We start from the raw sequence: 15,534 nt of genomic DNA on the forward strand, positions 1-15,534 counted from the left end.
TTGTTCCCGAAATTACGAAAATGGTTATTTAACGGTTTTCTTCATTTTAAAGCACATTTTCTATTTAACACAACAGAATGATATAAACTTGGCCACACAATTATTGCAACAATTTCGAACCCAAATTGAAGCATTAATTGCCGTGTAATTTCGTTAAAACTGTTAATGCCAGTTAAGGCCGCTCACTTAACTATCAGGATCACCTTTTTGATTAAATATTTCTTTTACAGGGATCACGTGACCGCCGCTCAAATAAGGGTACCCTCAAAATCGACCAGACAAAAACGGAAAGGCCGAATGAAAAATCGACACAAAAATCACAATAGGCATCAACAGGCCTCTGGATCTGGGCGGAAACGAACCGGCGTATCGCAATGCTTGTTCAGACAAGAAGCGAACATTTCAACAGAAAAGGTAGCCCCTATTGCTCGCAGCGCATTCACAAGCGCTGCGCTATCCTATTTTCATTCAGTATCAAGACTGCTTTACGAGTCTTCGTCTGCTGCGGTATTTTCCTTTTCCGGGAATGTGAGGCGAGCTTAGCCAAATCTTGCCAGATCACAGCTATGATGCTGTTGCATGGCTCTGAATGGCGGCAAACACTGGTTCCCATTTTGTGTATGAAGGCTACTGCTGTAGTGTTGTGTACAAGAAGACGAACATGCTTTCCTTTAATTTTTTATTGGAAAGCTTTCAATGCAAAGAATACCGCTTTCAACTCTAAATATTTGATATGAAATTGGCGTTCTACAGGACACCACAAACCCCCTGTACGAACTCGGTCACAGCAACATCCCCAACCGATAGGGCTAGCACCTGTAACAACAATATTTGGGTCACAAAAAACAAGGTTAGATGCGCATCAAGAACCAACTTCGTCCAACACACTCAGTAATTCTTGACAAGCCAATGGCGATAACACACAGTGCCGGTCAAAATTGCACCTTCAAGCGTGCAGTGCTTTTTCTGGTCCGGTGTAACACGACATTTTTTACTCCACGAAAAATTTACTCTGGAGTAAAAATTTCGTACGAAATTCTTACTCCGAGTACACCTTTCGTACGAGAAAATAACTCCCCAAGGCACGTAAAAATTACTCCCTCCACGAAATGTTTACTCCCCATTTGTTTTACTTCCAGTAAAAATCTCGTACGCAAAAATGGGATGCGGGCGAAGAAATAATGCCAATATGTGATCTCGCGCAAACGAATGTCGCACTATCCTCCATCCACCCCTTCCACCACCAAGACTAACAGGTATCAAGGGAGTAAACATTTCGTACACCTGGCATGGGAAGTTTACTTGCTCGTGTTATAGGGTGAAGTAATTTATTCGTTATTTATTCGTCAGGGAAGTAACATTTTTGTTCGAAATGTTTACTCGGAACTCACCTGTCGTGGGGAGTAATTTTCTCGTGTAATGGTAGAGTACTTTTTTTCGTAAAGGGAGTAACATTTTCGTACGAAATTTTTACTCCGGAGTACAAATCTCGTGGGAGTAATTTTCTCGTGTTACACCGGCATTCTCCGAAATTGATATCTGTAATAAAGCGGACCATACTTCACAGCAGGAAAACTGGCAACAATATTCCCAATCACTTTTGAAAGATCTCTTATTGTCAGTTTCTTATGTTCTGTCAGACTGACACAGCAATCCTTCAAATTCTGTGCTTGTTCCGTTGTTAACCTGAAAGTCATGTCCCTTGAATTTATGACCTGGGGGGGTACGTTCCAAGACAGATTTATCCGGGTGAACAATAATTCCAAGAGATCGCATCAAATGCACAGTATCTTCAACATGCTACTTCCAACTCTGCCGCATCGCCACTATCCGCAAGTACCTCACCACAGATGCTACCGCCAAACTGGTCACTTCCACCATTCTCTCACGTCTTGACTATTGTAACTCTCTCTTGGCGGGTCTTCCCTCTTCTTCTATCTCTCGTCTCCAACGCATTCAAAATAGCTCTGCCCGTCTTGTCTTACGAAAGAAAAAGGGAGATCATATCACCCCCCTCCTAAATCAGCTCCACTGGTTGCCCGTTCCTGCCCGTATCACATACAAAATCAACACTCTCACCTACAAATGCCTCCATGGTCTCGCCCCTGCCTATCTCTCCGACTCTCTCTCTCTCTCTATGTCCCTTCACGAGCACTCAGATCATCTGCCGACTCCCTCAAGCTCAACATCCCCCACACCAAACTCAAAACAGCAGGTCAACGCTCATTTTCTTTCCAAGCACCTAGCCAATGGAACACACTACCTCTCCCCCTCCGTCAACAACAGTCCCTCGAATCATTCAAATCTGCACTCAAGACATTCCTTTTTTCCACATAATCCATGCATTCTACACTGCCCACCCCATCCCACCCTGAATAACTGTACATATTTTAATGGTTGATGGTGTGTGTGTGTTGGTGACTTTAAGTCTCCGTGTGTGTGAATGAGTGTATGTGCGCCTTGAGTCGCCTGTTGGTGAGATATGTGCGCGTTATAAATATTCGTATTATTATTATTATTATTTATCGGAAACGCCGCTGGACTCGGCAGGAAATCATCCAGAAAAATGGCAAGAAGTGCGTCCTTGCTGACGTAATCGAGAACAAATAGCTTCATCAGCTTTGTGTATTTTCTCGGTGCTAGACTGAAACCTTAGGCAATGCAATTAAACGGCCATAACTGTCCTACCCGGTTAAGGCGCAGAAAGTTGTTGTCTAAGTTCTTCCGCAATAGTTACAGATAATTAATAATCTTGTGCGTCAATTATGATGCGAAATAACAGCCAATCGGGATGAGATTAAAAATATGGGAGCGCGTCCATTTTGAAGTGGTGATAGACCACATCTTGATTCAACAATTAGAGATTTAAAATCATACGATAGGAACAAAACCAGGGGACACAAATTGTCTCCCTTATCGTGGTGTACATTCAAGCTATAACACCTTTTAGACGAGCGGCCAAATGGGAAAAAGGCGCTTAATAGTTACGGAGTTTAAAGCACAGGAGGTGTTCCCGAGCAAATTTGGTAGAGCTGACGTCGATAACCACTCGCCGATATGAATTAATTTAACTGATTACCATAGTTACAAAACAAGTTCCAGCGAATCATTATAGGGGTACCTATATTACATCGTCGCGATATAACCTTCGTGGTTGAAAACGACGTTAAACACCAAATAAAGAAAGAAAGAAAGAACCTATATTACAACATAGAAAATGTCCCTCGGATTTTTAAGGTCAAATTCGTCAAAACATCTTTCCCAATATAGCTCCTTGCGTGTAATATCTGTGATGGTTAACCAAAGAGAGAACACCTACTAAGCAGAAAATGAAACTTCTTTGCAAGAAAACAGGTTATCAGTTTGAAACTAGACGTGGTCCATATTTCCTCTAGAAACTGTTGTGCTCTGGAATCCATTTTACACGTCGTTGTGGCTAGCACGACGTGAAGACCTTGACGCATAAGCTATATTTAATTACGCCACACGTGCATGTACACGTACGCGTTCTTAAAAAGCACTTGATAGACCCGTCTATTCCAGGTGAACGCCTGAGAAAAACATCTCTTGCGCTGAACATGTTCGTGATCGGGAAAGAGACATTTTAAAGACGGCCTTGGTAAAAATAAACCAAAGTCGGGTGATGATGATGATGATGATGATGATGATGATATTACTTACATAGGCGATGCAGAGAGCGACAAAGCAGACCAGGAGAAAGACAAAGACCAAGATTTTGAGCCTCCACTTCACCAGGAACACGTTACGCAAACATCTGCAACAAGTCACTTTAGTCGTGGGAAAGAAAACACAACAACACTGCACTTTTTTGAACAAATTACCATTTTTTCATTAATTGCTCTTGAAAGTACAAAGACACGATTTCGATGATGTCAAAAATGAACCAAAGTGACTAAAATGGTTAAAGAAATCATTCAAATAAAAATTCGTTTCAATGGTTAACAGCGTGGCAGGGGAGGTAATTCAAACACGAGTTACACCTTCTTGAAGCTTTGGCCTTTGGTGGGCGATTTTCCTTGTCACTGGAGCCATCAGTGTCACTTTCTTGCTCAGAAGTGGTGACATAATCATCATCAGAGTACAGCTCTTCAAACTCAGACTCGGATGAACTCATTTCGCTCCGTAGCGATATAACCTTGAACGGTTGAAAACGACGTTAAACACCAAAAAAAGAAAGAACTCATTTCGCTGAGATAGCAACTCGCAAAGACACCTTACGGTCGATTTCAACAACTTGCAACAATGGATAACAGGGCAGGTGCACCCCAAAAGTACATTGGAAAATCATGAACGTTTGCAAGCAAAATGTAGCACATTGTGACAATTTCTCTTCATGGGACTAAAAAGGTGATGAATAAAATGACGTCACAAAGAAGAAACAAAAAGACAGACAGTAGTACAGAAAGAAGAAGTACGGCTGTTTAACATCAAGAAACGAGCATTGGAGGAAACAGATGGGTCAATTTCTTTCAAGCGATACATGTTTGTAGCGAAGTTATACTGTTACATCTAGCAACCACTTCTCTAACGGCAGCAATACAATGCCAAGGCACTGCATACCCACAGCGAAGGACAAATCGCCACTCTCTCTCTCTCTCTCTCTCTCTCTCTCTCTCTCTCTCTCTCTCTCTCTCTCTCTCTCTCTCTCACTCACACACACACACACACACACACACACACACACACACACACACACACACACACACACACTGACACATACATACACACATACACACAATAGCATACATATATACACACTCGGCTGTCTCTCCCTCCCACCCTTCTCTCTCTCTCTCTTCTCTCTCTCTTCTCTCTCTCTCTCTCTCTCTCTCTCTCTCTCTCTCTCTCTCTCTCTCTCTCTCTCTCTCTCTCTCTCTCTCTCTTTGTCGATTTTGCAAAAGCATTCGACGTCATTAATCATGAGTTACTTTTAAGAAAATTAGCTAAGTATAGATTGTCACCCCTAACCTTATGCCTCCTCTCCTCTTTCTTAGCCGGGCGAGAGCAGTCCGTCTGCGTGAATTCCACTATGTAAAGTAAAAGACCTGTGTTATATGAAGTCCCCCAGTGTTATGTCCTTGGGCCACTTCTCTTCTCCCTGTATATCATCGATATTTCTTTCAGTATTAATGATGATTGTGAACTCTTTGCAGATGATACGACCATACACACTTCTGATAAAAAAAATTTAGACAACATATATTCATCATTGCAGAACAGTGTTGATGATCTCATAAATAGGACGGAGTATAACCACATGAGTCTTCACCCCCAAAAGACCAAATACATGTTAATTACAACAAGGCAAAAACGACAAAACATCAAGAATAACCCTCATTCCTTATTAATTGGCAACGACGCAATAGCGGAAGTAGGAGATTACAAAGTTTTGGGAGTAAATATCGATACTAATTTATCTTGGGCCCATCATGTTAGGTCGTTGTGTAAAACCATGTCGAGGAAAATATATCTGTTGAACAGAATGAAACACTTTCTTGATCCGCACTCAAGGTTATTATTTTTTAATGCAACCTTGTACATACAAACCATCACGGATTATTGTTCGACCATCTGAGACTCTGCCAGTGCAAATATTTTAAAACCACTGTATAGTCTACACAGACGAGCACTGAAATCAATTGTATTAAAACAATCCAGTCTCGTTTTAGACGATTATAAGAAACTTAAAATGTTGCCCTTAAAAGAAAGATTTAAATCAAATAAAGGCGTGCTCCTTCACAAAATCCTTTCCGGCCATGCACCACGTGCTTTCATTACAAAATTTAAAGCCAAACCAAACCGAAAATTCAATGTCCCCATTCCACGGATAGATCTCTTTAAATCAAGTTTAGCTTATTCTGGCAGCGTTTTGTGGAATTCTCTCCCGGAATCAGTTCGAGTCCCAACGAGTCTCAATACTTTCAGAAAACACCTCTCATTACATTAAAGGTCAAATTACGAAAAGTCACAGTGATGGAAGACTTCTTTCTGATTATTTTCATATTGATCATATCTGTCCATATAGCATCAGTGTTTCATTAAACATGTTCTGGTAATTCCCAAATTTGATCATAACGCAAGAATTTGTGTATAGCCTGCAACGTGTATATGTTACAGTTAATCTGTGAAACCAGGGAATACGTGTATTAACTAGGTAATACATGAATTAACTGACGGAAAAAACCCAGTTAATTCATGTATTACCTAAAATAGTTTAGTTAATACACGTATTCCCTGGTTTCACAGATTAACTGTAACATATATAGTCCTGTGAATAGTTGTTCTGTATTTTCAGTTTCTATTTTTTTACTTTTATGGTTATCCTTTGTAATTGTTTTACGTTTGTATATATATATGTATATAAGACTAGAGTAGTCCCTTTCTGGGCGAGGGCTGGTTGAAAAGAAGCTCGTTTATATTGATTATGCCACAACCCTCGTAAAATAAAATTTGATTTGATTTGATTTGATCTCTCTCTCTCTCTCTCGTTTTCTCTCTCTCTCTCTTTCTCTCTCTATCTCTCTCTCTCTCTCACTTTCTCTCTCTCTCTCTCACTCTCTATCTCTATCTCTCTCTCTCTCTCTCTCTCTCTCTCTCTCTCTCTCTCTCTATATATATATATATATATATATATATCCCATGACCTCCCTTCTTTGTCTCTGTTACTTCAGTATGGGTATATATGTTGTATTTTTATAGCTCAATAAATACATCATGGACTCCAAAAAATATATGATAGTGCAGATTCCGATTTGGGCAAAGGACTACTTTCCTCCCGACCTTTGACCTCGCGCCGAACAATGTGACACATTTGTATGAAGTTCTAAAATCGTATTGCACGGCTCAGAAAACCATATCAGTTGCACGCAAAAATGAATCTCAGAACTGATCTGATGTATGAGATGCAATAAGCAAAAGTTTCTTTCATTATGAAAGCAATGCAGGTCGAAAAAAACGAACATTCAACTTACAAGATAACCAGATGCTAGCGAACCAAAACAAAAACACGAGTACCCTCCCCTTGCATCGTTAGCAGACGACTTTTGAGAATCTGTCGGTAGTGTGTTTTGCCGGTGTGCGCCTTCAGCTATCAAACATCGGCTGTTTCACGTGTTTTGCGAGCAAGTCTACTCTTTTGCCTGGCTCTGCAGTAAGTCCACATATTTTTCCGTAATCCAGTCATATTCTTTCAAAATGCAATCAATCGGCGGTGACAGACGTGTCGGTCGCGTTTTCCTCTCACCCATACCAGTTTAAGTTCATCCATGCAAACACACTCGCAAAACAGTTTATCACGTAGATACATTTCAAATAGGGAGCAAATGGTTAAATCTAAACCTACATATTTGTTCCCTAAGATTTGCTTCTCTGTCAATAAGCCTAATTACACACGTTCGAGAAAAACAACGTGGAATCAATTCTGAATCGAGTAAGCCAAATGGGTCCCAAACCCGTTTCGCCCGTTCTGCCGACCTGAAACGCAAAACAAAAGAATTGTGCGCTTCAACTAAATTAATTTCTATTCGACTTCATTACTTTCTTGCAACTTATGAACCTTTACTTAAAGCTTTTAAATGGTCTGAAAGTAGTGTTACCGCGTACTTATCGATGCACTCATTCGTTTTATTTTTTCAGCGACGGTCACTTAGTTTAAGGTTGCAAAAGGGCTAAGTCTCGCTGGCAACAGTTTTACCCTGCACAGATCGCAACAGTGCCGCTAGTAGTCTACACTTTGTGTTTGATGGTAGAATGGGATATACAGATTACAACACTCGTGGTTTTTTATATGGCTTGTATTTCAGTCAAGACCCAGCGGGAATATCAATCGAGAGACACTCGCCATTAAATTAATTAGGTGAAATTAAAGATGCTATGTTAGTTCGAGATTTTCTAAAAAAAATTAAACAGTTTGAACTTTACAAAAAAATGCGAAACAAAATTTCTGAATTGGTGAAACTTGCAAAAAAGAAATATTTTCAAAATCTTATAATAGATAAAAATGACATATGTCAAATTTGGCGTGCAATGAATGAACTGACTAGTAAATCACGTAAAGCCCCATCCTGTATTAATCCTAATATAACTGCTGATGATTGTAATAGTTACTTTCTATCTATGACCGACAATGTTCTTGATTCCTCAGCCAGTTCTGATCAGATTGGCTATAAGGTGCCTGAAGTACTCAGTCAATTTTGTAATGAGAAACTTTTGCCATCTGACTCGTTTGATATACCTGTAATCACAGTCGTTGAAGTTGGTGCACTAATTTCTAAACTAAATAACAAAAAAACAATGGACACAAACAATCTTAATTCACAAATTGTAAAAATGTCACTTCCTTATATTGTAAACAGTTTAACCCATGTATACAATCTCTCTATCAGGAAGAATGTCTTCCCATCAGTGTTTAAAACGGCTAAAGTTATTCCAGTACCAAAGTCAAAAGACACCAATAGCCTTGACAACTACAGACCGATATCTATTCTCTCTATACTGTCTAAACCCCTGGAAAAGCATATACACACCCATCTCCTTAAATATGTTGAAGAAAACAATCTTTTTCATCCTTATCAATCAGGTTTTCGTCCTAAACATTCATGTCATACTGCCCTTACCCGGCTCTGTGATACCTGGCTAAAAGCAATAAACAATCGTGAAATGGTTGGAGCGGTATTCCTTGATCTCAGGAAAGCATTTGACTTAGTTGATCACGCTATTTTGTTAGACAAATTACTTATTTACTTGCAAAATAGCTCATCTGTGTCCTTTTTTACATCATATCTGTCAGATAGGAAACAAGCAGTCTACCTAAACGGTTCATATTCATCACAAGGCACTGTAAAATGTGGAGTCCCACAAGGTTCTATCCTTGGTCCCTTACTGTTTGGACTATACATTAATGATTTACCATTACACCTCAAACAAGAAAATGCTGTACTTGATCTTTTTGCGGATGACTCAACACTTCACAGCAGTAATACAGATATAAATCTCATAAGAAAAGTACTCCAAGAAAGTATAGCAAATATTAATGATTGGTGTAATTGTAACAGAATGGCACTGCATCCTAAGAAAACAAAAAGCATGTTAATAACCACAAGACAAAAACACCAGCGACAGCCTCTGAGCCTTGATCTTATGCATGGTACAGTTAGCATTGCTCAAGTCCATCAACACCGTGTGCTTGGAGTTGTAATTGATGATGAACTTAACTGGCGCTCTCACATTGATACAGTTTATAAACGAGTTTCTAGGAACCTTTTCTTACTTAACAAGCTCTGGTGCGTTGTTTCTGTGGATGCCCTCAAAATGTTTTTCCACGCACACTGTCTCTCTCACATTTGCTATGCATCTACTGTCTGGTGCAATGCCAGTGATGTTCATATAAAGAAAATAAACACACTTCACAAGAGAGGTGTAAAGTTATTAAACCGAGATCCCAATATGACTACTCAAGAAAAATACACTCAACTGAACATTCTTCCGCTACATCAGCAGTTCTTTTTAAATGCTAGTGTTTTCATGTTTAAAATGTACAACCATGAAACACCTTCATACATCCAAGACCTGTTTGAGCGTCCTCCTGGTAGAGCGAGGCTTTTGAATTATACGCTACCGCTCCCACGCATTGATTTGTATAAATCTAGTTTATCCTACTGGGGATCGCTTGTGTGGAATATACTTCCAATGTACTGTAAAACATGTCAAACCCTTTCATCTTTTAAAAAAAATGTTCGAAAATATCTTTGTCAAAAATAATTCTCTCCCTACGCTTTAAAATCATAACTGTTACTGCATAACATCTTAATCATCATTTTATTAATCAATGAACCACGTTATTATAACTAGTGTTTTGTTACTTTTAACCTGATTACAAATTCTTAGTTAATTAGTTATTCGTTTGGCTGTTCAATACATGTTATATAAATATATAATTGTAATGTATAATGTCATGTATGTCTAAAAGGGACAGGTTGGAAGATTAGGCATTGCCTAAAACCTTTATCCCTTTGTATTAAAGTTTTGAATCTGAATCTGAATCTGAATCTCTCTCTCTGAACTTCTATCCCCAACTGTAGCCCCAGTTACGTAACAAAGAATCCTTCTTTATCGTGTATTGAGGACTGGATGGCCGAGTGGTAACGCACTTGCGCTCGGAAGCGAGAGGTTGCGAGTTCGACCCTGGGTCAGGGCGTTAGCAATTTTCTCCCCCCTTTCCTAACCTAGGTGGTGGGTTCAAGTGCTAGTCTTTCGGATGAGACGAAAAACCGAGGTCCCTTCGTGTACACTAAACTGGGGTGTGCACGTTAAAGATGATCCCACGATTGACAAAAGGGTCTTTCCTGGCAAAATTGTATTGGCATAGATAAAAATGTCCACCAAAATACCCATGTGACTTGGAATAATAGGCCGTGAAAAGTAGGATATGCGCCGAAATGGCTGCGATTTGCTGGCCGATGTGAATGCGTGATGTATTGTGTAAAAAAAATCCATCTCACACAGCATAAATAAATCCCTGCGCCTTGAATATGTGCGCGATATAAATTGCACAAAAATAAAAATTAAAAAAAATAAAAAATCCCTGCGCTTTGAACTGTACCCACGGAATACGCGCGATATAAGCCTCATATTGATTGATTGATGTATTATTGGCATGAACATTTTTCAAGTGGGATACAGTATAGCGTCCGTAGGATACCCCCAGCTTCGCTGGGACTACGATCCGTATGCGTGCAACGTCAAACAATGAGTTGAACAAAAAGAGGATATGAATACCCATTGCTTTGAGGACCATTCACCAACACCTGCACCAGAACTGCAAAGTTCTTTCATACCGTGGTTCACTGTTACCCTCTGCAAATACTTCTGTTACGGGATCAATAAAATTCAGAGAAATGTTTTACGCAAGGAAGAAAGCAACTGCCAACGTGAGTCGCTCAATAGGATTTGTTGAGCGCGTGGACACAAAAGGCTTGCTGATATTCTACAACGTGTTGCAAAATGGATTCGAGAGGACGAAGCGAAAGTCATACATTAAAACGGTCTTTTTCTTAGATCATTTTTAAAATTAAAGTCAGACCCCTTGAAGTAAACATATTTCACGACGCGTTAACATCCGTTAACACGTTAAAAAACCTGCATAAAACGCTCAGTGGGTGACTCGCCTGACTAAAAAAACACGCACAAAAAACCTGTTCTCTGCTATCGGTGTGGGTGGTTCCCCGGGTTTGTCGAGGGATACTTTTTCCCCACGGTCCACTTTCTGTAAATCCCCCTCACCCTGTGTGACAAAACGCACAAACACACACACACACAAATACACACACATACACCATTTAATTTTGTTGCCCCCTCTTTCTCCATCTCTTTCTCTCAATTTCTTTTTCTTTAACCTTGGCCGGTCGTCGTGGGTCCTTAATGACCCAGAAGGGTGTTTAATTGCAAATATCTCCCAAACAAGTTGGCATTTTTTAATTAGCTCATACACCTAAAAAGCTCGTGTGTTCTAAAAGATCATTAAATGTCAGCGAGAAGTACTTAAAAAAAACAAAGGTCAAATTAAGACTACACACGGAAGACATCGTGGGGCCGTGCGTACCCATGTTTCTCAAATTGAAGGAACTTACATAAAAATTAGGGAGAGAAGTCACAAACCTTCAGGTATTGGCTCTAAACATCATTTTCTACGATCTGTTTAATTTTGGAGTTAATAAGCAAGTCGCGTGGAGCGAAATTAATACATAACAATGTGGGTCCACACGGCCCCACGACGTCTACAGAAGGGTATTCACGTTTTTCCTTTTTTGAGAAGCTTTAGTCCGCACGGTAATAATTAAATCAATAACTTAATGTGATTACTTCTTGCGGAAATTTAACCACGACGTCCACGGAAGGGTATGCATATTTTTCCTTCTTTGAGAAGCATGGGTCCGCACGGCCTTACGATGTCTTCCGTGTGTTGTCGATAACCCGGTCGGGCGAAGGTTAATACATGTATTCAAGGTTTGTGTACATGTACTTGTACTCATGTTTAGTTGCAAAAATGTTCCTCTGTGCTGAAGCATGTATCATTGTTTGTCAACGACTTTTTATCATTTGTTCATCATGTAACGCAATATACTTTTCGACTGATTTCTGCAGCAACACATATTTTGCTTACATCATTTTGTGTTTATGCCAGAAGCGACCATTTCCGTTTTCTGTTGTCCGGTTGTCCTGCAGCCAGTACAACAAGATGTAAAAATTAAACTTTCTCACATCTGTTACATCTGTTACGGTCGGCCGTTAGCTTACTGCGGCACATCAATTACATGTCAGTTACTTGTATCTAATCGTCGTGAGAGCAATTCATACTGCAAAACACGCACGTTATCTACGTTACCGTTCACGTTACTGTCCGGGTTTACTTTTTAAGAACATAAATTATTTGTTTTAAACATAGGCATGCTCTTTCTGATCACATTGACTATTATTTTAAATGACACGACCATCAGTGCTGTGTTTGTCTGCGTCGACACCATACCTAAAGTTAAATTTCCGGGGAAAATAGACGCATTTATAAACAGTAACTTCGTTCGGGAATATCTTTTGATCCCATTTCGGGGGTAATTTTACATACGAGTATCCTTATAACAGCCTTCAAAGGTTTTTATTTTATGTGCAGGGCTTTGTTTACTGCTGAGGTGCGCCTGAGCCTAACGAAGAGGCAACTACGACAAAAAAAGGACTTGGGGATTATATAACCTTCAACTACGTTGACGGCTTGTTCTAGCAAAACAAAAACAATACATGTTCCAAGTTTGTATGTGGTTTTTACCCACAGGAGCATACTACCCAACAATAAATTGTCTGTCCCGTGACTCCTGTCTCTGTTGTGAGGTGAAATGCAAGCGCGCGTCATAGACGTTACCGTCATGTAGCTTGAATAAGGTAAAGGGGGGAGGGGGGAGGGTAGAGGTATAATTTGGACACATGTAAAAATTAGGTAATGAGTTTGCTCTTTAAAGTTGTCATTACTCATTAAAGTTGTCATAAAATCGAATTTTCAGATGCATAATATAAAATGATTGCATTGTATTGCTCATCTTCTCATGAATCCAAAAATATATTGATATGTCATGTTAAATCTAAAAATGTCACGGTACATGTCCAACAAATAAAATGACATTTCAATTAAAAAGACACAGAGAGAGAGAGAGAGAGAGAGAGAGAGAGAGAGAGAGAGAGAGAGAGAGCGAGAGAGAGAGAGAGGGAGAGAGGGAGAGAGAGGGGAAGGCCGAAACTGTAATCGGGTCATCAATAATTACAAATGAATAATCATATATAAACTAAAAGCTCCGTTTTTCAACAATGACCCGGTATATTGTTATGAAACCTTCAGGATGTTATGCCTACAAACAAGACATACTTCAGATAAAATATCGGATCAATTCAGGTATTTGTTCAGACACCATGCAATCTTACGTAAAAGGGTTTAAAATCCGGCATTGATTCCATTGACTTACATCCAAAAATGTCATAACTTCGCATGCATACAGACACATGGTTGTGAAAGGTATGCCAAACGTTCATTTCAGTATGCCCTCTAGTGTAAATGTCCTAGTCCTGTAAACATGTTTGCCATTTTCTTGATGATACTGTGCTACAGCGATGCCCATTCATGCGTAACCGCAGCATGTTGTGAGAGGAACTCAGCGATAAACGCTGTCTCTGGAAAACAGCATAATCGTTCCATTTTTGCTCCTATGTTTACATGTTTAAACAATTTGAGTGAAACCATGGCAGTCACCATGGCAGTCCTTTTGACAATGATTTGTCAGTATGCGTGCTTTTTCCCCCGGAAGATTGCATGCTATCTGACCAAATAGCTGTAATGATCCGATATTTTATCTGATAATATATCTCTTATGCAGGCATTCTTTCCTGAAAGTTTCATAATAATCGACCGGGTCATTGCTGAAATACAGAGCTTTTTTTTTATTGCATCCTTAAAACAGAGGCAAAACTTCCCGTGTGTGACCGCTCATGCGATCGACATCTGCATCAGTAGAAATAGCCGAACACAATCACTACAAAAGATAACCAAACAAAACAGCCTGTTCTCGACAGATAATTGATGTGGCTTTTTCCCCGTATGTAAAGGTTGCCAAATTGTACCTCTGCTGAACTTTATTTCATGTTTAATTAGTAACTTACGTTTCTGTTAGAACTGTCGATTTTGGGGGTACCCTTACTTGAGCAGCGGACACGTTACCCTAGTAAAATACACCTTTGACCCGAAAGTGTGCCAGATAGTCAAGTAACGTGCCTTTAATGGCATAGAAAGTTTGGTCAAAATGATTTGGGGAAGACATGTTTTGTCGGGATTCGAAATTTGTCTCAGGCTGGACTATGGGATTGACTTCATGCTTTGAAACTAAAACCAATTCATTAGTTTGTTAACTAAATTGCCATTAAAATCAAGTTTTCACTAAGAAATGTAATATGATTGCATTCTATTCCTCATCAATTCGTGAATATAAATAAATGTAAATATGTCTAACAATGTACTCAGAAATAAAGACATTTGGTGTATGGGTCATTCTCAAAGTCATGGTCGAAAAGCCTGACATCGACCTTGAAAATGACAGCTCAAAGATCGTTTTAAACTGACTATGCAACAGAATAGGGTGTGGTGAAACTATAATAAAAAAAAAAATAAAGGAACAAAAAACCTAGTCAAAAACTTATTGCCACAAATTTCGCACCCAAATTAAAGCATTAATTCCGGTGTTTTTTCAGTCAAACTTTTGAACCGTGAAGTTTCCGCGTTGGAGGCCAACTTATTATTCACTCGGCTAATGCGCCCAACTGTTCTGCTGTAATAAAAGAAGGAACGAAAGAAAGAAAGAGAGAATGATATAATAATACACAATCAAACCAATCAACCACACCACCACCACCAAACAAACAAACAAACAAACAAGGAAACATACCTCATCGCCATGCTGAACGCAAATTCCGAATTCAATCGTCACCTATCGGTCTACCACACTGATGTGTACCAGAAGAGTATAGAGTTGCGTGGCCAGCGACATTGCACACAACGCAGACATTGGAAGTGCTTTCAGGTCGAACAGTCTTGTCAAAGGAGGGCGGAGTTTCGGGGTTAGGGGAGGGGTGGGGGGGGGGGAGGGGGAGGCAAACGAGAATGGTTGAGTCGAGGTGGGGTAGGGTAGAGTTGGTTTCGGGGATGGCTTTTGAGCAGTGAAGCTCTTTGAGATTTTACAGTGGGCCAATATGCCCTGATAATGTGATTGGCTGTTTCGCTAATCAAATGCAATGATCGGCGACTTGCTGAATTGGTACATTGATCTCGACATCGACTTTTTTTTATTGAAAGTCGAAAGAAGGTTTAAAGGTGCTTTTTGTGTGTGTGAGGCCTTTAGGGCTTTAAAACTAACACAATACAGTACCCGGCGAAAGAAACACAACTCATTCGCGCCCACTGTTGCAGGTGATTTTTCATCATTT

At 39.7% G+C, this 15,534-nt stretch overlaps 1 protein-coding gene across 3 annotated transcripts in view; it reads right to left on the reverse strand.

Annotated features, from left to right (window-relative positions):
• The window catches only part of LOC138956537 (uncharacterized), a 50,301-nt gene extending 35,169 nt beyond the window's left edge, over positions 1-15,132 (reverse strand). For 2 of the 3 annotated variants that reach the window (XM_070327874.1, XM_070327872.1), the window contains exon 1: positions 14,997-15,132. The gene's annotated coding sequence lies outside the window, so the exon portion shown is untranslated. Of the gene's footprint in view, positions 1-3,681; positions 3,769-14,996 lie in introns of those variants that run through there. The other variant, XM_070327873.1, reaches the window with a different exon arrangement.
• Positions 15,133-15,534: the final 402 nt, after the last annotated feature.

The sequence above is a fragment of the Littorina saxatilis genome, unplaced genomic scaffold (assembly GCF_037325665.1).
Source record: "Littorina saxatilis isolate snail1 unplaced genomic scaffold, US_GU_Lsax_2.0 scaffold_123, whole genome shotgun sequence".
NCBI lineage: Eukaryota > Metazoa > Mollusca > Gastropoda > Littorinimorpha > Littorinidae > Littorina > Littorina saxatilis.